General features: G+C 36.5%; 1 long non-coding RNA gene across 2 annotated transcripts in view; it reads right to left on the reverse strand.

Annotated features, from left to right (window-relative positions):
• Nucleotides 1-24,609, reverse strand: part of LOC126960604 (uncharacterized) — a 136,605-nt gene that overhangs the window by 110,338 nt on the left and 1,658 nt on the right. The window contains exons 2-3 of one of the 2 annotated variants that reach the window (XR_007728075.1): nt 22,290-22,457; nt 9,189-9,776 (exon numbers count right to left, since the gene is read on the reverse strand). This is a non-coding gene — a long non-coding RNA (uncharacterized LOC126960604). Of the gene's footprint in view, nt 1-9,188; nt 9,777-22,289; nt 22,458-24,609 lie in introns of those variants that run through there. The other variant, XR_007728074.1, reaches the window with a different exon arrangement.

Below are 24,609 nucleotides of genomic sequence, written 5' to 3' on the forward strand. Positions count from 1 at the left end.
GTCAAATATCCAAAATTCTGCAAGTTCATGATGTATTGGAGTTCTGCAGAAATTGAGCCTAAACAATGTGTTTGTACATCTGTGTGCACATCTGTTTCTCTCTCTGCATACATATGTATGTATATATAGAGAAAGCACACGCATGCAAGACTTTAAGAAATTAACTCATGATTGTGGAGATGCAAGTCAAAGTCTGCAGGGTGAAACCCAGGGAGGTTTTGCTGTTCAAGTGGAAGGCAGTCTGCTGCCCGAATCCCTTCTTGCTTGGGGAGGGAGAAATCATTAACTGATTGAACAAGGCCTATCCACATTAGAGAGGTCAATCTATTTTGCTCAAAGTCCACCAATTTAGATAATAATTTCATGCAGAAATCACCTTCACAGAAACATCCATAATAATAGTTGACCCAATATCTGCTCTCCTGATCCAGCCAAGTTGACACATAAAACAAACTCTTGCACATGAGAACACTAAGTTTGTTTCTTCTACTTCTTGTTTCACTGCAAGAGTAATTGTTGAATGGACGTAAACATACCATGTATCTTGTTAATAAATGTGTTTAGGCAGCCCTCATCTTACACTGAGTGGCAGTGAGTGATCTTCCATAAGGAACGTCTGCCTTGTCTGAAGGTGTGTTTGTCATAACAACCATTCATTCATGGATTTAATATTCATCCCTTCATTCATTCATTAATTCGTTTCCTCAGCATTAATTCATGTCTTCTTAGGCTAGGCACTGTGCTAGGTTGGGGGACAAGGCAGCAATCATAGTTCTTTTCCTCAAAGAGCTTTTTTTTTGTGAGAAGAGCAACAGTTAAGTGAAAGATTAAAAAGCCTTGTGGCAACTGCCATGCCCACAGCTCCTTTGTAATGTGGAAGACCCTCACGGGGAGGCTGCCATCAAGGCCTTTAGGGAGGGCTGCACTGTCACGACCAACGGGCATTGAAAATCCACCTGCTGCCAGCTAAGACACCTGAAGAAGAAAGAGCCCTTTCCAGAGAGCTGAGAGGAACTTGATGAGGTATGGAGAAGATAGACTTGTGCTCTGGAAATTGAAAGTATTTTCTTATTTCCATTAGAATTCAAGCTCCTTGAGGGTCGTCTTGTCCCTTGCTATCCCTGCACTAGAACATACTCAGACCAAGCAGACATAGTGGGAAAATGGTGCAGTTTGTGCAGACACAGGAAGGAGGGAGGAATAGAGGAAGAGGGGTGGAAATGATGCTTGAGGCTTAGACTCTAACCTGTATGCAAAGGGAGATCCAGTAGAAGAGTTAAGCAGTGGAAAGATAGGAATTACGTAGGAGTATGGCATGTTTTAAACAAAAAAACAGAGAATCCTTAAAAATAATAACCAAATGTCTAACTATGACATCATTTCCATTGCAAAGAGAAGGAAGCATGCTCACTTTTACAAAGGGAAGCAAGTTCCAAGATTGTCTAAAGCTTGGGACTAGTTTTATTATGAAAAAGGATTTTAGTTCTTCCACCGAAAGAAGTGGTGGGAGCTCGTGCATCAGAGTCTGAATGACAGGAGCCTCGGATGCCTTTTGTTTTCAAATCAGTCTCATATTCACTAAAGGAAACAACAGGTACATATCAAGAGACTGTGGTCATAGAATCCAAACACTAAGCTTGTCGCTCTAACTCTGCCACAGAATCAATTGCTTAAAAGTACCTTCTGGATTTGTTCCACTTCTTCACAAGTAGGCTGTTTTGAATTTTGGTAACCTACCATCTTGCTTCCTCCAAACCCAGCCTCCTAAGGACCAGGGACTTCCTGGCAGGCACAGGAGTAAAATTCAGGACCCTAACACCCAGGCCCAGGCTCTGTCTACTCCTTATGCTTCACCCACAGATTTATAAAAGTCGTTTTGAGGATGAGTGCTGTCTTTTCTTGTGGAGGGTGTTTGATTTTTTCTTCCTCCTAAGAGTCATGGGGAGTACAAAAAGAATGATGAAATAAAACCTAAGTGGGTCATTGCCTCAAGTCAGCCAGCTTCTTCAAAATATAGACCTGGCGTTTTTCAGAATTAAAAAAAGAATGTCAGCATGCCTTTATCCTTTTGTTACCAGAATGCTGGAATGGCTAAGGAAGGATAATTGATGATGAGAAAACACAGATGAAATAAATACGAGCAAGAATTTTCAAGGTTCTGATGTACTCTATGTCTAAGTGATGATCATCGGACAATTCCTGCACCCTGTACCTTGACTATGGGTGGATATTTCAGGACAAGAAGCCAAATTCACATACACAATTCTAGAGAGTGCAAAGAGAGTAATTTTTTAAAATACAATTATATGTTCCAAAATAAGCCAATTGGGAAGGGTCTGGGATAATAGCAGAGCCTGATTCATGGAGAAAGATCCAATATGCCTTCCAGTCTAGATATTTGAAACCATAAAAACAATTTACATTTGTTTGGTGTATTTTGCAAAGGATTTTTACATCTGTGGTGTTATCTGATCCTCAGAGGAACCTGTGGAGGGAGTATTGTCGTCACTATTTCACAAATGGAGAACTGGGTTCTTCATATATATGGAAAGAAGAGCTCAATTTTAGGCACTTACTATTTGCCAAATGCAGTACTTAGAACCCATAACATAAGTTATCCAATTTAATCTCTCAACAACCTTGGTGCAGATGCTATTGTCATTTATAAATGAGAAAATAAACCAAGATTAAATGAATTGTACAAACGACTCTTTCCTGTCTCCCAATGTGGTGCTAACACATCACTAATACTAGACTTGTAATATTTTACTGCAATTAACTTAAGTTTCTGTAGCTTTTGCCTCTACAGTGTTGGAGCACTTTGAAGACAGTCTCTTTTTATCTTAGCTTAACCAGCATCTTAGACACATTAGCTCTACACATTGAAAATGCCATTATGTGCAATATGTAGGCTATTTAAATTAAAGTAACTTGAGGTACTGACATGGCATTTTTTCAAGTTTCCAAATGATTCTAGGGTACAACCAGGAACAGAATCCCCACTGACCTAGGTTATAGTAAATGTTAAGTTACATAACTCAGTCTTAATCTTGCTCTTAGTCTCCCCATCCATAAAATTTGTATAATGGTAGCTCTGTGTAGATAAGTTTGAAGACTTTAATGCAGTGGTGTGTATAAAATTGCTTAGCACATTGTCACATAGCAAATAGTGAAGAAATAATAGGTATCATCATTGTTTATAGTATCCTTGTTATTATGAGTGGCAATTATTGAATGATAAGACAGATAAATTATTTCCTAAAGTGTAACATCACTGACAAACTTGAGATTATGTCAAAAATTCCATTTTTAATAATACTTTTATCATGAAAAGGCCAGCAAATATGTCATTCTCCTAACTGCCACACCATGAGTTCCTTTCTGTGTTCTCACATTGAGTAAGGGATTCAACGCCAATGGCAGGCCAGGCAGATTCCAGAGTAAAGACATTCTCATCACCAATGCCCAGTATTCATGCAGTTCTTCCTCACTCTGCATATCTTGAGGATTGAGAAGGGAGGGCCATCGCACATGTGCCGATAGACAAAGCCAACATTACTGGTTGAATTTGAAAGTGTTAAATGATACTCCACAGACTGAATCTCAAGGGGGAAAAGTATTACAAGTCATCTGATTAAGTGAAGATCAATTATACTCCTCAAAGAGGTCAAAAACAGAAGTGTTTTGTCCGATCTTCAATGAGGTCAGAAATAAAAGTAGATAAACATTGGGTAGCAACTCTTCCCAGAAACCTTTGGAACTGTTAACCATCAGACTCTGATTTTCTTTGAACCTCGATTTATCTCCCTAAACCATAAATTGAGGATGATAATATCATTACTCCTCCACTTGTTGTGAAAATCTAGTAGGAAAACACTGTATAAATCTGGTGTGATAATTATACATCTTTGTGATAATGTGAAGGGGTCATCCCTAATGTCATAAGACCTGATTTAGTACATGCTCTATTTAAAAATGTGCAGAGTGAAAAGAAGGAATTTCTTTAGAGAATATTTAGTCTAATGTGCTAATTTTCAACATCAGAAAATCCAGGCTGAGCAATATTAATAACCTTTACCAAGGTCATACATTGCATTCTGTCTTGCAGGCTGTGTGCCAGTTTATTGGCTACACTGCCTCACCTACAGATGTGGTATCATCTAAGGGATTTCCTTCAGAACCCCTCACTTTCATTTTTGATTAAAGTAAACAGAGAAACAAGGCAAATTTTTCCTGGAATGACTCCTTGCATAAACTCATGCTTAATGTCATTCTATTTAAGTGGCCACTAAGTTTGATCATATTATTTTAGCCACAAGGAACATTTCAGGCTCCTAGATAATTATAAACCAGTCACATTTCTACAAAGTCATGCTTAACTTATTCAAACATATAACAAGTGATTATATTCTAAGAGCAATTCAGCTAATTACATTGCATTAAAAATTAGAAATAAATTAATTCTAAAAGCAAAGTATATACTCAAGTTTTCTATGTAACAGCTTGGCATAAATATTTAATGCATATGAAATCTTTGATGGGAGTGTTTGGCAAACATTCACTTGGGAAAGAAATCAACAAATTATGTGGTAATTGCTTTTGTGAAGCTTGGTTCAAGAATTAGAGGAAATTGAACTTCAGTGTTTTAGGATTCAGAATATTCTCAGACCTAAGTGCCTTAAAATCTTTCACTTCTCTGAATTTTTCATGTATGTTATCTATATTTCTTTTGTTCCTTTTTTCTTTTCTACCTTTTGAAATTTCTTAAAATGCATTTCTTAATTGACAAATAAAAATGGTATGTATTTGTGGTGACAATGCCCTCTTTTAATCCATGTATTCATTGTAGAATGGCTAAGTCGAGCTACTTAATATGACCATTACCTAACATACCAATCAGTTTTGTGGTGATAACACTTACAATCTATTCTCAGCAATTTTCAAGTATACAATACTTGGTTATTTACTATAGTCACCATATTATGCAACAGATCTCTTGAACTTAATCCTTCTATCTAATTTATATTGTATATTATTTGACCAACATCTCCTCAGTTCCCCTACCTTCAGGCCATTTTACTCTCTGCTTCTATGGATTTGACTTTTTAAAATTGTATATGCAGTAAAAGTGAGATCATGATGTGTTTGTCATTCTGTACCTGGTGTGTTTTACTGAACGTAATGTCCTTCATGTTTATCTGTGTTGTTACTAATGATAGGATTTACATTCTTTTTTAAGGCTGATATTTCAGAGTATTTCATTGTATATCTATGCCACATTTTCTTTATCCATTTACCTTCTGGTAGATACACAAGTGGAGTCCATGTCTTGACTATTTTGAATAATGCTACAATAAGCATGGGAGTGCAGATATGGCTTCAACACATGAATTTAATATCCTTTGGACATATATCCACTATTGGGATTACCGGCTCATATAGCAGTCTTACAGCAAAAAGTAAACAGGATATTACGCAACACATTGGAATCTGCTCAGAAAATGTGGATTCTAGTACATTCTTCTCATACTTTCTGAGTGTGATTTATGTAGTTCAGTACTCTGAATATCAATTTTCTTTACTGTAAATTTTATTGATTTGTAATTCATTTATTTATTATTATATTTTAAAGTACCTACTATGTGGAAGGCTGTCGTAAGCACTAAAGAATTAGAGGAAATTGAACTTCAGTGTTTTAGGATTGAGAATATTCTCAGACCTAAGTGCCTTAAAATCTTTCACTTCTCTGAATTTTTCATGTATGTTATCTATATTTCTTTTTGTTCCACGTTTTTTCTTTTCTACCTTTTGAAATTTCTTTTATTAACAAGACAAATGTAGTCCCTGCTTTTATGTTGTTTATGTTCTAGTAAGATATATTTTTAATAAAAAACTTTGCAAGTTACAAATGTGCTAAAATTGGGATGAAGGCAATGAGTGAAAAGCTTGACATGCTATAAAAGAATATGACAAGGTGTCTCATTCCATCTGGAGAGGTCAAGGAATACTTACATAAGTTGAATCTTAAAGAAAAAAATAATTCATATACATGGAGTTAGAAGATAACAGTTTTCTAAGCAGCAAAAGAAAAAAAATGCAGTATTGACCTTTTTTATCTCAGTGAGCTCTTATGAGGCTCAAATAAAAGAAAATATTCAGAAGAATTGGAAAATTTTGAACTGTTGTACTCACTGCTGCCAGACTCCTCCTGGGAAGATGAGACCTTAATGCAGTTATGGGAATGGCTTGGAGATGAAGATCTATGAAAATGCATTTGGCCAATGCCATATGTTACTTGGCTTAGCCTTGCTGGTAGAATAGGTCATGTTGAGTCAAAATGCAACCTGAAATCTGATGTCAGAGCCACTGACACTTCATCTTTTGTTGATCTATTTAACCTTTCCCAATCATTCCTCCAGAATTCTAAGAGCAATTTTATTTAAAATGTTGCCTCATCCTACACGTATCCTTGATGATCTCTTACTGTTTCAGAGGATGGAAGGGCAAAGCCACAAAGAATCATAGACATCAGTCACCGTAACCTGTGTTTCCAGTGGGGTCTCAAGTCAAGTGCTTCAAGTATAGATTGTATAACTGGAAGTGATCATCAGTATCTTCAGTGGCCTTCTCACTATCAGTCATACTTTTCTTTCTCACTTGTTACTTTTTTTTTTTTTTTTTAGCTCCTACAATCTTACTCTTACACTATCTGCTCCAGACTGTAAAGTTTATTCGAATGCTCAATCACAAGGTAAGTTCTAATCTTCAAGGTCTTGTTAGCAGAAGCTATGCTCTGAAGATCCCTTTAGCTGAAGGAATGAGTTTCCTCAAAACTCCACCTTTAGGATCTCACGGCCACTCAAAGCCACAGACTTTAATATTTGCAAGAGGAGAGCAGAAAGAGAGGATGCTATTGCTTCACTTTCAATTTTTATCTCTGCTTTACATATCCTTGCTCCACCAAAACTTTTCTTACTTTTGTGACTGGAAGTAGCACCCCGTCTCTAATTACAGTAGTAGTGTATCCATATGCTTCTTAAGTCACTTCTCCTATGTAATGTAATATACGTCAGTCCGTACATATTTAAATAAGGCCATCATCAGCTTCTTGAAAGTAGGATGCATTTCTGGTCATCTTTAAATCCATCACAAAACAAAATAGTTAATGAAAAGGGAGAGAGAAGGGAGAACAGCAGAAGGTTAAAAAAAGGGGAGGGAAGAGAAATAGAGGAAGGGTAAGAAAGAACAGTTTTAAAGAGAAGAAGGCCAGTGTGAAGAGGTGCCTAACATTTGTCAGGAACTAAGGTATAATCACGTATAATACATTTTAATATATATTTTTTTGTAATTTTAAATATATAACATTGATTTTAAAATGAAGAAATATGAATATAATGATAATTTTCATTAGAAATCAGGAGTGATCATTGTAATACTGAAAATGTTCAACCCATTCATTTGACTATTTTTGTTATATGATTAAAATAAAACTCAAATAATAGAGATCAGTATTTGCAAATGGATGTGTTTTCTGCAAGTTACATATTGTCAGTTTTTTTTTTTTTCCTATCCATTTGTGGTCTCAAGGAATGCTAAAGAATCCAAAGTTACCCACCTAATATGTAGCAAGGATGGACTTTCCACTCCATAGCCTTTTCTCGGGTTCACAATAAAGAGACAATGCAAACTCAAATAAGTGGATAAGTGAGTAAATAACGGATTTCTAGTAAGACGGATCAGGACAAAGTGTAGAGACTCTAGCTTCTAAACAGAGCAAGGACACTGCCTGTCTCTCAATGAATCCCCCATTCTTGGCCACATTAGCACATTCTTTTAACTAATTAGTATCGACTGTAGCTATATTACCAATAGTATTTCATTTGCTTAAAGATGGTTCATCTTAGTATGTACAAAGTTACCCATCCCATTGATGTACAAACTTTTAACATCAAATAATTCTCCCATAACCGGTAAATAATGGGAAATTTGTGTTTTCAAATAATTCAAATAGCATACATTTATCTGCTAGCCTAACAATCCTTATTTTTGTCAAGCTGAAAGCAGGTAGTAATATTGCAGCCCATAGAAAGGATTTACTTATTTCATTCATTCAGTCACTTATTTATTTATGCTTTTAAATTTCTCTGTTCTGATCCATTCATTTTCTCTCCAAACATTTATTCACCGTGCATTATTTGCAGATACTGAATTCAACTACAGTCATAGGAAGACAAAAGAAAGTAAAAGATGATAAAGTCAGGCAGATTTGTTAATAATGTTTTTTGTAAGTATATATTTTTATGTTAACAAAAATGGAATGTATACTCTTTTAGCAGTAAGAAGTTCAATCTGAGTTTTAGAAGGAAAGCATTAAGAGTTCTTTCTCCATTGCTGAGATTCTCTCTTGGGAATTATTCAATTTTTTCAGAATTGGTAATTCTCCAGACAATGAGATTTTGGTCTGGTTTGTGCGTTTATCTACTCTCAGAGATCTTGAAGTAAACACATACTTATGGTAGACTTATTTTTTTCCACTAGACAGAATCTTTCCATACCATATCATTTTTAAGATAGAGAATTCTTTATTTGCGGTTTTCCAAATGCAATTAAAAGTACATGTTAAGTGGGATGACCAGCTGTCCTGGTTTGATTGAAACTGAGGTGGTTCACAGAATGTGGGACTTTTGGTTTTAAAGTCAGGATGGGCCTGGGCAATCTGTATAAGTTGGCCACTCTAAATTGTGATGCAAATCTTCATTTTTCAGGCATGTATTTACACATAGGGACCATTTTCCAAGTAGCTTAAGTTTTTCACTTTAAGTAGCAAAATAATGTTTTTGTAACCACAGGTTTTTTTAAACACACACACACGCACACACACACGCACATGTGTGCTCACACACACGCATGCACATGCACAGACACCCACACACGCACACATGCATGCACACACGCACACATACACACAGGCACATGCACACACACACACACGTGTGCACACACACGCACACACATGCACACACACGTGCGCGCACACACACACACCTCCTCCATTCATTTTAAAAGATAACTCAATTGAATATTCTCTTCATATTTCAAGCTTAAATTCTATTTGTGGTGAGACAACTTACCCCTACCCAGTATTCATTAGCTAGTTGAGCATTTCTCATTGTTTAGTTTTATCAGTGGTGGTTTATTGAACAATACCTTAACGTTAAGCATCCTGTGGTAAACATCCTATATTTCATTAAGTTATTTTGGTAATTATTTAATTTCCAGTTCCCCAAATAGGCTTTAAGGTACGTAAGGGAAGAACTCAACCCCAACTCTATCCTCAGTGCTTTATCAGCGGGCTTATCATGGTGTCTGGGTTATATAAGCACATAATCATTGAACTAGTGAAAAATATAGAATGTTATTGACAGCTAACATTTATTGAGAATCAATATCATCTGAACACATATTAAGCATTTTGCATACCTTCCTTTACCCCTTTTAATATTGACCTTTACAACAAACAAATAGTACCTTTTGATAACGCTAACTGGTATTATTAACTAAGAACTGAAATAGCATTCTGTTCTGGATATCAATATCTATTGTCTAAAAGTAAGTATGACTATTGTGGGAATGGTGCGGGTACACGGATGCAATTTTTAAACTCATTCTCACATTGTTCTTGGCAGGCTGAGGTCCTCAGTGACTGCTGGCTGGATACATCCGTTCCTTGCTATGTGGGACTCTCCTTAGGGCTTCTCACAACTTGAGAACTGACTCTGAGAGACAGAGGTTGTAAGAGCATAGTTGAGATAGTAGTCACAGCTATCTGGTAATCTAATCTCAGAAACGACACCCCCTGCTTCTACTTGGCTGTTATTATGAGTGAGTCAATAAGCTCAGTCCATACTCCAGGAGAGGAGAACAGTCAAAGAACAAACGCCAGTAGGCAGGGGTCATTGGGGCCATCTTAGAGGCCACCATCATATTACACGCATAGACACACACAAAGAGGATTGTATTCTAAGCAAAGTAAAGCAAAATTCAACTGAGACTTTGGAGAAGAATGGAATATAGACTGGAGCAAATAATTTCTTTCTATGACAAATGAATCATATAACAACACTGAAGGATAAGAGAAAGAAAGGAGCTGCCTTAAGTAATATTGAAAAGGGGTGTGTGTGTGTGTGTGTGTGTGTGTGTGTGTGTGTGTGTGTAAACTATAGGTATAAAGACCAAAATAACTGTTTATAAACACAGTATGATAGCTGGTAAATTTGTTTTTCATAAGAGCACAGATGAGAGATTCTGAATCCATATTACATGCATACAAATAAACAAATAAATACATAAATTGCAGGTAATGGGATCCAGGTTTCCCATTGTGGGAGTAAGATGCTTCAAATCTTAATATATATACTGATTATATGTACTTAATATATATACTTTACATATACGTAATATATATAATGGTAATATATATACTTATATCTATCTCAATAAACATAAATATATACTGATATAATTTAACTTTAACCAAGCACCACAGGCTTCACCTCTTTGAGGTGAGGATAGACTGAATCCTGTGGTGCTTGGTTAAGGCGAAATATATCAGTATATATTTATGTTTATTGAGATAGATATACATACATACATAGATGGCAAATAGGTAATTAGTTATAGGTAGGTGTGTGTGTGAGTGTGTGTGTGCATAGGCTAGTACACAGCTGTGTATTTCTTTATCTATCCCTGCTTATGCGACCTTAACTAAAAGATCAAAGTTGGCATCACCAGAGATAAGTCATGTTGATATCATGTCTCACCCCCACCCTCTGGCATAAAATGATGATAAGAGCACTTCACCTCTATGTTATTGTTTCTCAACAACCATAACTCTAGGCAAATCACGTGAAAAACATAAACAAACCCCAGTTTAAGGATACCTTACCAAATGCCAGACAAATGCTCTTTAAAATGTCAAAGTCATGAAAAGCAAGGAAAGACTGAGGAACCATCATGGATTGGAGGGGACTAAGGAGTCATGACAAATAAATGTAAGTTAAAGTCCTGGGATTAGATTCTTGGTTACAAAAAGCACATTAGTACAAAACTGATGAAAAATCTGAACTAGAGTTAATAGTATTATGATATTGTACTATAGTTATTTTCTTACTTTTGATAACTATTCTATGGTCGAATACGTGGTGATGGATACATGGAAATTATATTATTTTTGCAACTTTTATAAGCCTAAAATTATCTCACTATTAAAAGTTTAATAAATCTGAGAGGGAAAAACACTCTTCCTTGGTAACTTGGTTTTCTTCAGTCATTTTTGTTCTAGAGCCATTTGTCTATGTTGAGCTCAGAGAGATGCTAGATTGGTTCATGCTGGATGATTCTATTGAGGTAAAAAGAAGTCAGCAAGATTTTGGTAGTTTTGCAGGGTATTAAAATGAATTGGATACAAGAGCACTTGTTAATGCAGGTCTAGATCTAAAACATTTGCTGAGTCATTTAGTGATGTGGGAAGCTAGAGGACTGAGCTGGAAAAGCAGAGTGGAGTTTCTGGCACTCTCATAGTACTCACAAGCTGGAGGGGTCATGAAATAAATGAGGCTAGTTTCTTTCTCAAAACTGTTGTGAGAATTTGAAACCAGTGAGAAGTAAGCTAAAGAGGTAGGCCAAAATTCTCTATTAAGCAAAACTTTAAAAGCTGAGGTTGCAGAAATTGGCTAGGCCATTAGTAAAAGTTCAGGAGCATATCACTTGAGAAATAGAATTAATGAGAAGTGACCTGACTTTGATCTTCTATTCCTCTGTGGTTCTATTATACACTTGTCTGGCATGTAATAAAACTTATTAGACTATTGAAAATAATGAAGATAAAAGGAAAAACAAACAATACAAACAAATACTGATAATCCAAATATTGAAGTTATCAGATAAGAACTTTAAAATAACTGTGACAATGTGGAAGAAAGAGGGAAAGAAGAAAAAAATGAATGAAAGCGTGGATTTTTAAAAGCAAGTAAGTATTCTACACATAAAAATTATACAATATTCAAAAACAAGAATTTATTAAAAGAGTTATCAGCAGACTGGCCACAGCAGAAATCAGAGTTTGTGAACTTGAAGATGTATCAGAATAAAATATTAAATTAAATCACAAAAAAGAAAACATTTCTGCAATAATAGAATTAGTGATAGAAACATGTGAGACACAAGTGATCTAACACAAAGACTATCCAGAATGAGAAAAAGAAGATATAGAAGTGCAGACCATATTTGAAGTAATAACGGTTGGAATTTTCCAAAACTGATGAAAGCCATTGACCCATAGATTAAAGAGATTTCATGCACATGTATTGTATTAGTTAACTTAGAACTGCCTGAGACTATGTAATTTAGAAAGGAAAGAGGTTTAATTGACTCACAGTTCCATATGGCTGGGAGGCCTCAGGAAACTTACAATCACGGTGGAAGGCAATGGGGAAGCAAGGCACCTTCTTCACAAGGCACCAGGGAGGAGAATGAATGCAGAAGGAGCTATCAAACACTTACAAAACCATTAGACCTTTTGAGCACTCACTCATTATTATGAGACCAGCATGAGAGAAACCACCCCTATGATTCAATTACCTCCATCTGGTGTCTCCCTTGACACATGGGGATTATGGGGATTATAATTCAAGATGAAATTTCGAATGGGGACACAAAGCCTAACCATATCATGTATAGAGCCTACACCAGGTACCTTGTTTTCTTGCCCCAGGTCCTCTTTGATGTTAGAGCATGGAATGTGCTTGGAGCCTGGCCTGGTATTTAGTAATATGCAATCTGAAACTATACAGGAGTTAATCTCAGGGGACTTCCTTTGATCACTGGGGTATTCAGAAAAGGACAAATAGTATGTCTTTAATCTCAGTGAGTTTAAATGGACTGGAAATATAAATTATGAATTTAAATGTAAAATTAAAGGTTGAAAGAAAGAAATAACAGAGAGGTATAGGAGATATGTTCCTTTATCAAGATTATCTCCAGTTAGAAGAAGGAGGAATATATGGATGTAGATAGATTTTGCAAGATTTTTTTGAAGAATGACTAGAATTTATTAAAGGAGAGGTTGAGGCTGTAATATTGAGATGAGTTATTCCAAGCAGAATAACTAAGTGAACTCTGTTAGCTTTCTTTTCATAATTGTAATCAAGTTTCCTCTGCCTTTGCAGTAACTGTGGGAGGCACAAAGATAATGATGAATATGTCACAGTTTCAACCATCAATTAATTTGCAGATTGGTGGAGAATATGAGAAGTATCTATTGTCTTCCGGAAATAAACACAAGCACATGAACATTTGAGTTGACATAGCAACTCTGATTTCTAAGTGAGGCCACAAAGGTTCAGTGATAACCTCTTTTGCCCAAGGTCATATAGCCAGAAACTGAAATGGCTAAAATAGTTTAAATTCAAGTCAGCATTCGCCACACCTAATATGTTCTTTACTATGCACATATAACCAGAAGATAAGGCAGAAAAAAAAGATGTCACAAGAAAGGTATAGATAAAGCCCTATAGGCCTTCAGAAGAAGAAAATATTTCCACAAGAATGAAGCATTTATGTAATTAGGAATTACTTACAAATGCATACACCATCCACTGCCATTTGTCTTATCCCTATTAAGATATGTTGGTGTTCATATAAAGTGATTTACAGAACTATAAATACTTTCTATCTCATCCAAAACTGTGGTCAGAGACTTGCACTTAACAGATTAATTAGGAAACATTGCATTGATTGACCTAAGTATTTGCATATTTTTGCCCATGCTTTTAAAAGGCCATGTTGTATCCCTATGAAAGGAAATTATCCATTAAATGGAGGAAAAAACAAGATTCAAATAACTAGCGGAAAAACTAACCACATCAACAGCTAGGGCTTGTCAGTTTTTAATAAGGCTGAGTTATGATTAAGTTATAATTATGATATAAAATATTATGCAGAGCTGTAAGGAACAAATGTGAGACATGCTTATTGAATTAGACAGTGCAAATGATAAGTACTAGTAATAAAAGAACACTCATTTCATATTCTAGTAAAATATGTTCATCATCCTGTTATTTATTATTCAAAATATTGAGATGCAATTCCCCCAACTTAAAGTATAAAATAGCAAAAAAAGTTTTATGAATAATTTGATTTTGCTGTCACTGGGAGGTAGTATCATCATCACATAAAAAAGCATGGAGCCTGTGTGAATCGCTCAAACCCCAGTTCAACTCTCACTACATTAAACACCTTGCACTATGCCAGATACGTTGCCTCAGCTTTTAGTCTTAATTTTCTCTATCATAAAATGAAGAAAACAATTTCTGTCCAATCTGGGTTTCATGTGGATTAGAAATAATATATGGGGAGTGCCTGATTCATAATAAGGTCATGAAAAAACACAGTGATGATTTGCATGATTTCTATCTTAATATGTGCCTAAAATAACCATGGTTATTGATATTGTTTCTGTTCCATAGGTCTTCATGAGAACTTGCTCTGCCACTCCTTGTGATGGGTGCCATAGTGGTGCAAGCCACCAGGAACTCGAAGCCACATGGGACAGTCCCCACTAACAGCAGACACAGGCCCAGAATGAGACACAAAATAAATGCTATTGGAGCATTTGAAAAAAAAAGGATATCAATTTACAACTAGAGTTTTCTGTAAAGCGTTTTGAAGTAGGTGTCATTACTTCATATGCCAGGAACTGTTCTTGGCACTGGTGATACATTATAGAACAAAGGAGAGTATTGGCCTTTAAGGCTCTTAAATTCTGTGATAAAGCAGAAAATAAACATGCACATAAAGAAATAGACTTGCAAGTATATTAAAATATAAAATAGAATAATTGAATAAAAAGAAGGATGAGTTGCTGTATGTGGAATGACCAGGAAGGGCCTGTTGGGCTCAGTAACATTTGAGTTGAGACCTGAACAGTGAAAAGCAAGTATCCATGCACAAACGTGGAGGGCAGGTTTGGCAAGAAGATGGCAGTTTAAAGCCCATGAAGCAGGAATGAGTTTGGGGGTGAAGAAAGGACAGAGGCAAGGCTAGCATGAGAGAAGTAGAAAAAGAATAGAAAAGTCATTAATGAATTGTAGTCCTAATAAATAATCCTAATGGCTACACTTCATGATTACAGATTAGGATCCAGGTTCAGTGCGAGGTTTTCTATATAACTAAGCAGTTTTTACTCCTTTCAAGAATCCTATGTGTGAGACATCTGCTTAACTCCATTTCTTAGAGCAATAGAGGCTTCTGTGTATTAGCATACCTATCTAAGATCTAATTCTAAGTTAAGGAGCCTGGGTTCAAGAGTTAGTTTGATTGAATGACTCTGAATCCTGTGTTTATGAATTTATGTTTTCATGCTAACGCTGCATTAGTTAGTGTTTGTCAAGATCTTTCTTTGATGGGAGAATGGATAAGACATAGTAGCTGTCTTTGAACTGTGACCTTTAGAAGGTCAGTCTCAAGAGTTCAGTGTTTCCTCTTACCATCCTCGGATCCATATCCTGGAGTCAAGAACTTTAATCCATCACTTCACAGCGTGGTTATGGGAAGTGAAGAAGATTATTTTGGGAAAATGTGAATCACAATGTCATTACCTGTGGTAAAAGTAATTATTTTATTTTGTTGTTTTTGTAGTTCCTCCTTGACCTAGCCCATGTCCCCATTGTGAGGAAAGAGTTAGGGATCAGGAACTTCTGTCAGACCTAAGAACAAGGTTCATGCAATCACCTACACGTGATCAGTCATCGATCTGATGCTTCTGCAACCTAGGTGTGAAACTAGTGTAAATAGTTCACCAGTAACCGAATGAACTCTGGTGGAGGATGATTCTAGGGGAGGATTACTTAAGAAAAGTTCTGAATTCCTGTGTGAACCTGACTCGTGGTCAACTAACTGGGCTGATAGCCCAACTGCCATGGGCTTTCTTCTTAGTTCTGTTCCTCACTAGTTGTACGACTTGAATTGAATGTTTTTCATTCATTCATTTATTCATTCTTTAATTTATGTTCTCTTTCGCGGAAAAAAATACTATGGATCAGATACTAATTTAGGCAGGTAGGAATTTAATATAAATAAAGCAGCATCTCTTCTGACAATGGTACAAGAGATGGAGACATTTTGTACATTTTTTTGTTTCAATATAGCATGTAAACTGCCATTACTGAGGATATAGTAATAGGACAAAATATATAATTCTCAGTTGAAGTTGCTGGACATAGAGTAAGATTTTATGGAGAGGTGACTCTGGAGCTGAACATGGAAGGATAGGAAAGACTATTTTTAAGGAAAGACAAATAGCCAGTATATGATAAGTAAAGGTAAATATTTTTTGAGCATCTATCTTGCTACATTGCTCTTCTAGGCCCTAGAAATTAGCAGTAAACAAAAGAAATCATTCCCTGCCTTTCATAAGTTTTCATTCTGTATAAAAACACAGTGAAATAAAACATTAACACAAAGAAGGCACTCATCATCAATTTTCACTGGATTTGAGGTTCAAAAATAGTCCAAATGGGAAAGGAGCTAGGGAGCATATGAAAAATCCAGACATACCTGCCTAGCTATAATGAAACTGAAATATGCCATTAACTTCTTGTCAGTTGCCTGAACACAGCACTCCTGCAATTCAGTAAGTAGCTCCTTCCCAGGGCTCCTTCAGTCTTTGCTCATGCGAAGAATTTCTCCATCTCAACTATGAACTCTTCAATGAAAGGGGATATAAATTGCACATTTTATATCCTCAGTCCTAGCAATGATCATAGAACAGGTGTTCAAGAATATTTGCTAATGAGGTTGCTAAATACAAAGCCAACAATAACAACTCTTTGTGTGTGTGTGTGTGTGTAATAGAAATTGTAATGCTAGAAACAATATGCCTTAAAATAGAAAAAAAGTTACCAAGTTTCTAAAGCTAAATCTAAAGAAAGAATCTAAGGAAAGAAGTGTGATAACACTACATTAAAAGTGTGTACAGGTACAAAAGCATACAATAGTACCTTCAAATGTGTGTCTCTCTGTGTGTGTGTGTGTGTGTATGTATTTATCCAGAATAGTGACAACTCTATAAATTCTCTATAACATTTATATCTATGAGATGCTCTTTTATATGTTCATATTGGAACACACAATACTGTAAAGATATCAATTTTCCCAAGTTTATGCATTAAGTATACCCCAATCAATATATCAGCATATTTGTTGGTATATGTGTGTGGCGGGGTGCACATCTGGGTGCATTTGTGTCTGTGTACATATGTGGAAATTGACAAACTCCTTCTAAATTTTATGTGAAAGAAAATGCAAATAACAAGGAATAACCACGATAATCTTAAAGAAAAAAATTGCTGAAGGACTCATAATACCAGATATCACAATTTCTTCTAAAGCAATAGCAATTTAAACCATGTAGTATGATATGAAGATAGATAAAAATATATCCATGAAATAAAATAGAGAATTTGAAAACAGTTGGGTGTGTATATAAAATCAACTGCTCTTTGACAAAGACGGAACTAGAATGCAGTGGGAAAGCTTGAACTTTCTATGAAAGAGTGCCGAGTCAGTTTGGAATGAATGGGACTTTCATGTGAAAGGGAAAAGAAAACAACATAGGATAATATCTTCATTGCCACGAAGTAGACAGACTACGTTTTTAACTGGCTGCATGAAAAGTACTAATCAATAATAATAATAATAATAATAATAATAAATTATTATTAAAATTAAAAGCCAAAACATACTCTTAAATTGGGAGAGGAAGGAGACAGGTTTCTGTAGGCCTTGAAACGTCCTGTGGGACTAAAACATGTTCCCTAGCAGCAAATCAAGTGTATGGCAGAAGCTCAGAACGAATGGATTTCCATAAATACCTGTTGGATTAATCAATGTTTTCATATTTAACACATACGTATACAAAATATGAATTCACAGAATATAGGACAGCATAGCACAGACATAAAATGAGGGAGGATTTAGATATTCTGAAGCCATAATGACCAGATTTAAATATTTCTTCAAAAAATTACTAGCTGGTCTTGAGAAACTTACTTAATTTTTCTGGTCTTCAGCTTCCTCAGCTAAGAAGAGTTAAATAATGACAGCATATGCTTCAGAATGAAGTAAATACACAAAATGTGTTTTCAGCACAGTGTTGGGCTCTGCAAAACTATTCAGTGAGTGTGAGTTCTCACATACACTTTCCCCTGTAGCATGGTGTATCAGCATGTGCATTTCTTAATTATTTATTTACATATTATCAACTTTCTTCTATAAAGCATTTAACATCGCAGTAATATACTATAAAATTAATTTAACATCCTCGACTTCTGCCTATAAATGTATAGATGTATGTAAATTTAGTGTTTTTGTACATATAATGATGAGTGTATGGAATAACCTTTACTAAAGATCTCTAATAAGCAGAATGTTCAACCCATGGCTAAGGTTCCTAGAAATTGAAAAGAAGAAAGTGTCTAGTGTACCTGCTGTGTCTCATGCATTTTACATGTATTTTCTTATCTAATCTTTCCAGAAAGCTACGGAAAGAGATATTTCTCCATTTAACAAAGAAGAAAATTGAAGGCAAACACAATTTAGTAATTTACTCAGCATTACAGACCCAGTAAGTAGTGGAACCGTCATTCCCTCCTGGATTTGTGTGCATTTTCCAGTGTACCATGTTGTCTCTTGACCCCGTAAGAACTTTGTATGTTGCAGATACCACAAGACCTTCATACTAGTAGGTTTCACAGTGGATAAAAGGTTCACAAATGCCATAAAGAGGTATGCTCAAAATACTCTGGCAGATTAGATAAAGATGAAAACATTTTACGGTTATGGGTGTTAGTAAAAGCTTCCTATGTTGGTTATTTTTGCTCAGGATGTTGTTTGTAAATTATATACATATTTGCATTCTCTACCTCTAGCTCTTAAATCTAATCTTTTTGTTGGGCCAATCAGTGGTACCCTCTATATCCTACTCGGGATCTGTGGCAATTTCTACATAGTTAGTCATTACCTTGTAAAGGCTACTATCCCACTGCTGAATGAATACTTCTCAAATGAAATAAAGAGATACACAGAAAAAGTCAGTTTTTAAAATATTGTACAGTCCAACCAGAAATGTCTATTTAGATACCATCCCTCTATTTCTAAATGATATTATGGTTTGGTCTATTTATCTACTTATTTTTGAAATCTAGCTTGTCTAAAAATGTGCTGGGGCTTTATTTGAGCAGGTACAGTAAGACACACAGACACTAAACTGATTTCCATGAAGAAAGAATTATTTTTCTAAATTCAAAGAAGCATGGTACTCAGAGCCACCTAGAGAAGCACCCAACAGAGATGACCTGGCAGACAGAAAAGAGAACTATGAGTTGGCTGGAATCTTCTCACAGTTTTCACAGGAAAGAAATGGGCAGGCAATGTTCAATTATGAGGAGTAGAAACTTATGATCAGAAAGTTGGAAAAATTTTGATGGGCTGTGGACTATATGGGTGGTAAGTAGGGCAGGGAATAGTGCCACGGACTGTACTAGTCTGATAAAAGGAGACTGGTGAGAAGTGTGGCCTCTGGATTGGTTGGTTTGCTTATCAAAGGTGTGGTGGCAGGCAAGTTGTTTGTTATTTCTAGGAATTAGTTAACCTCCAGAGAAGTGGTTCCCTAGGCATTTAAAGAGCCCAAACTCTAGAGCATCAAAAATGTAAAAGTAAGAAAACATAGCTAATCCAGAGGCCTTACAACCTTATTTAGTGTTTAATCAGAGAAAGGCAGATAACAATCTAGTGGGTGAGTCTCTGTAGGATACTATCTGTGCTAGGTGCCAAGAAAATATTATTAAAATGTATAGCGGAATAAAAGTGCACTATCTGACATACTCAGGGTAGTCTTTGTCTCAGATTATTCTTTCCTTTTGGAGAATTTGTCAGCCACTTACTGAAAACAGTATTATTTAGATCTGTATTTAGCATATTCCTTTTCATTCATTTTCTTTCCTGATACTTCCATGACCATATGTTCTTTGGCATTCTTTTTGATTAGCGACAGATGGATGAAGAAACTTTAGATCCTACCTTGGATTCCATGCTGTTTTGGTGCTTTCAAACTGGCAAAACCACAAACGTAGCAGCAATCTCTTAGGCAACTTTAACTGCCCCTAAACTCTGCCTAATAATGGTCATTTTGAGGTAGGGTGTTGGGTTTGAGGCGGGGAGTGTCTTTACGTAACTAACATGGAGCTTTTTGGGGAGTATAAACTAAAACTCTCTGAATCTCTGCAGCCACACCCTTTGAACACTCAACTTCTCCAAGAACAAAAACGCTTGCCTGACACAATGTCAAATATGTCGCATCTTTAAGTGTATGGAAGAGTTATGCATTAGAGGAAGGGAATAAAATTTTATTATATGACATTTCACCAAGCAAAACAAAGAATATCTAAATCCCACCTTGGCCCAGTCACTGCTCATTGTCAAGGAAAATATATCAACAAGAAGCAATGACCATTAAACATTAAACCATCACTTCATTTTCAGTCATGCCTGTGAATGGAAATGCAGTGAGTTGCACTCTGGTCATGTGTATCACAACACATCCTTTAAGACTGGGACCTGACAGGCTAAACCAGGGACATGGCTCTCACCTCCCTTCTCTCCAAACATGGAAGGAGTAAAGTCCTTCACACTTGCCACCAACCCAGCTATTTTATGCATTCTCTATCTCTCTATCTTTTTGCAAAGGATGAAAGAGGAAGCAAAATCATGCAAACCCCTCATCAGGTTGACCTGGGCAGACACCCCATGATGCTGATTCCCAATGAGCCTGGTACCAAAAAGGAGCTAGTGCCATTCCTTCTGAAACTATTTCAAACATTTGAAAAGGAGGGATTCCTTCTTAACTTATTTTATAAAGCCAGCATCATCCTGATACCAAAACTGGGAAGAGACATAACAAAAAAAGAAAATGTCAGGCCAATATCCCTGATGAACTTCAATGTGAAAATCCTTAATAAAGCACTGGCAAACTGAATCCAGCAGCACATGAGAAAACATCCACCATGACCAAGCTGGCTTCATCCCTGGGATGCAAGGCTGGTTCAACATACACAAATCGATAAACGTAATCAATCACATAAACAGAACCAAAGACAAGAACCACATGATTATCTCAATAAATGGAGAAAAGGCCTGGGTAAAATTTAACATCACTCCATGTTAAAAACTCTCAATAAACTAGGGTATTGACGGAACATACCTCAAAATAATACGAGCTATTTATGACAAATCCACAGCCAATATCATATTGAATGTGCAAAAACTGGGAGCATTCCCTTTGAAAACTGGTACAAGACAAGGATGCCCTGTCTCACCACTCCTATTCAACATAGTATTGGAAGTTCTGGCCAGGGCAATCAAGCAAGAGAAAGAAATAAAGGGCATTCAAATAGGAAGAGGGGAAGTCAAGTTGTCCCTGTTCGCAAACAACATGATTTTACTTTTAGAAAACCCCATCATCTCAGCCCAAACACATCTTGAGCTGATAAGCAACTTCAGCAAAGTCTCAGGATACAAAATCAATTATGCAAAAATTACAAGCATTCCTTTACACCAGCAATAGGCAAGCAGAGAGGTAAATCATGAAATGAACTCCCATTCACAATTGCTACAAAGACAATAAAATACCCAGGAATACAGCTAACAAAGGATGTGAGGGACCTCTTCAGGAAGAACTATGAACCACTGCTCAAGGAAATGAGAGGACACAAACAAATGGAAAAACATTTCATCTTTATGGATAGGAAGCATCAATATCATGAAAATGGACATATTGCCCAAAGTAATTTGTAGATTCAATGCTATTCACGTGAAACCACCATTGACATTTTTCACAGAATTAGAAAACAACTATTTTAAGTTTCATATGAAGTCAAAGTCCCCCTATAGCCAAGACAATCCTAAGCAAAAAGAACAAAGCTGGATGTGTCACGCTACCTGACTTCAAACTATACTACAAGGATAAGACTGTTTTAAATGCAACCAAGATGCTGCTGCTTTCACACCTGGTTCTCATTGACCTGCTACTCAGCCTCACCTTTCTCCAGAGCATCTGTACCACCAATCACAGGCTACCCAGTCCATTATCCTTATCACCATGGTTTTCTCCATGCATAGTGGATCTCTTAAGGAGTGGACTCCCACTTTGTGAGGTGCGAGAACATTCACCCTACCGTCAGTGATGTCTTCATTGCCTGCAGGAGAGTGATCCAACTTCACAATTGAATCTCCTCACTTCTTTTCTCAAACTGTGTTCCACATTGAGTTTACAGGTTGGGTTATCTGGAAGCAAACGCTGAGACAGAGTTTGATGCGTGAGATGATTTATTAGGGATCATCAGCTGTGAATGGAAGAGGGAAGAAGCAAGATTGGACAGAGACAAAAGTCAAATCGTGATAAAGACTAGCTTGACAGCCTTGGCCAGTCCGCAGACAGCCTCTGGTGTAAGGATTGCTCATCAGAGTACTGTACCTTAGGCCAAATGAACAGGTGTTTATCCCCACACTGTCTGAGTCCCAGGATTTGGACTTCTCCAAGAAGGACACAACCTCATGGTATGTGAGGTGGCTTTAAGCAGCTGAGGTAGAGCTTGAAGGAGCTGATAACTGGAGGTGTCTGTTTGCTGACTGGGCAGCAAATCTTTCCTTGAAGGGAGATCTGAGGGGACCTGCACTTGATTAACACACTTATATAACTGCAGTACAACTGCCAAATTAGGAAATTAGCAGAGTTAGCACTAATTCGTTTTTTTTGTTTTGTTTTGTTTTTGAGACAGAGTCTGGCTCTGTCCCCCAGGCTGGAGTGCAGTGGCGCGATCTCGGCTCACTGCAAGCCCCACCTCCGGGGTTCACGCCATTCTTCTGCCTCAGCCTCCCGAGTAGCTGGGACTACAGGTGCCCGCCACCGCACCCGGCTAATTTTTTTTTTTTTTTGTATTTTTAGCAGAGATGGGGTTTCACCGTGGTCTCGATCTCCTGACCTTGTGATCCACCCGCCTCGGCCTCCCAAAGTGCTGGGATTACAGGCGTGAGCTGCTGCGCCCAGCCTACCATTCGATTTTGAACGTGGTATACATTCAAATTTCTCCAGTTGTTCCATTCCTTTTGATTGGGGTGCAGAGAATGTTACCCCAAAGTATGATATTTTACCATACTCAACAATGAATTTAAAGAAATTTGAAGGGCTTAAAAGCTGCCTCAGAACAAATAACTTTCCAACCTTCTCTTATTTCTTCTTCCCATAAGCATAGGGAGGGACTTTGTCTGGAGTTTCCCTATCTGACTAAGGAGATTTCTTTCCAAAAGAAATGCAATTGTCTTTTGAACTCCTCTCTAAGAGTCTCATCAAATAACTAAAAAAAGTTTAAACCAGCGACTATGATGAGAAGAGACTAAAAGTCATCACCGTGCCCAGATAGACTTTTCACGTATTCTTCTGAGGGCCGCTTCCAGAAATTACCCGAGATACCTTATCTACACAACAAGAAAACTTTTATTCCCAATGCAGTTTCACCTCTTACCTTCTAATAATTTCCTGTTCCCATTAAGCTTCTTAAGAAAATCATGTACAGGATAATTTTGCTTCCTGGGCCCATTTATTTTCCATAAAATTATGTACTACCACTCTAAAATGCCCACAGTTTCCCACATCCTTCTCCCCTTTGAAGGAGGTGTTTGAGCCTCAACTATCTGGCCCTCTTTTGAATCTCATATTTGTGAGATTCCCAAGTCCCTGTGCATGTTAATACATTTGTATGTTTTTTCTCTTCCTAATTTATCCATTGTCAGTTCATTTCATTTTAACAATGAACTTTCCAAGGGCAGAGGTGATGCTTTCCCATCCACATCTAAATTTCTTTGATAGCGCTTTTTACCTAGTTGAATTTCCCACCCAGGATAACACAAAGTATCCTATTGGCATGCCTTTTTATACTCCTTTAAATCTGGAATGATTCAAAGTTTCTTTTTTGTCTTTTAGGATTTTAATTTTGTTTTATGGACATAAGTCTGTGGCTTTACAGAATGACAATTTAGATTCATTAGGTACCTTTTTATGATTAAAATACATTTATAAGAAATACTATATAAATTATGATGTGTCTTTCATTAATTCTTATCATACATATTGTGCTGCCTTTTTTTTTTTTTCTCAAAACAGAGTAGACTGGTATTATTTTCCTCTTGTACAGACGGGAGACCGATGCAGAGAGGTTAAAATGATCTAGCAGTGCATGGAAGAAGTAGTAATGTCATTCAATTTAGGGATTTTAAAGTCTGTCTTCTTCACAAGACTTCTCACTTCAGAAAACTGTGCCTATTTGTTATATTTACACTTTCCAGTTGAGAAGTTAGTTAAAAATATATGTACCCAAACTGCACAAATTATAATCATCAGACATTAGAGAAATATATCTGTTTTTAACAGGCATTCCACTCTGAATTTGATCCGCAACAAATCCTGAGCTGTTGGAACATAGGTGATCGTGTCAGTGG

This window comes from Macaca thibetana, chromosome 8 (genome assembly GCF_024542745.1).
Source record: "Macaca thibetana thibetana isolate TM-01 chromosome 8, ASM2454274v1, whole genome shotgun sequence".
In the NCBI taxonomy this organism is placed as follows: domain Eukaryota; kingdom Metazoa; phylum Chordata; class Mammalia; order Primates; family Cercopithecidae; genus Macaca; species Macaca thibetana.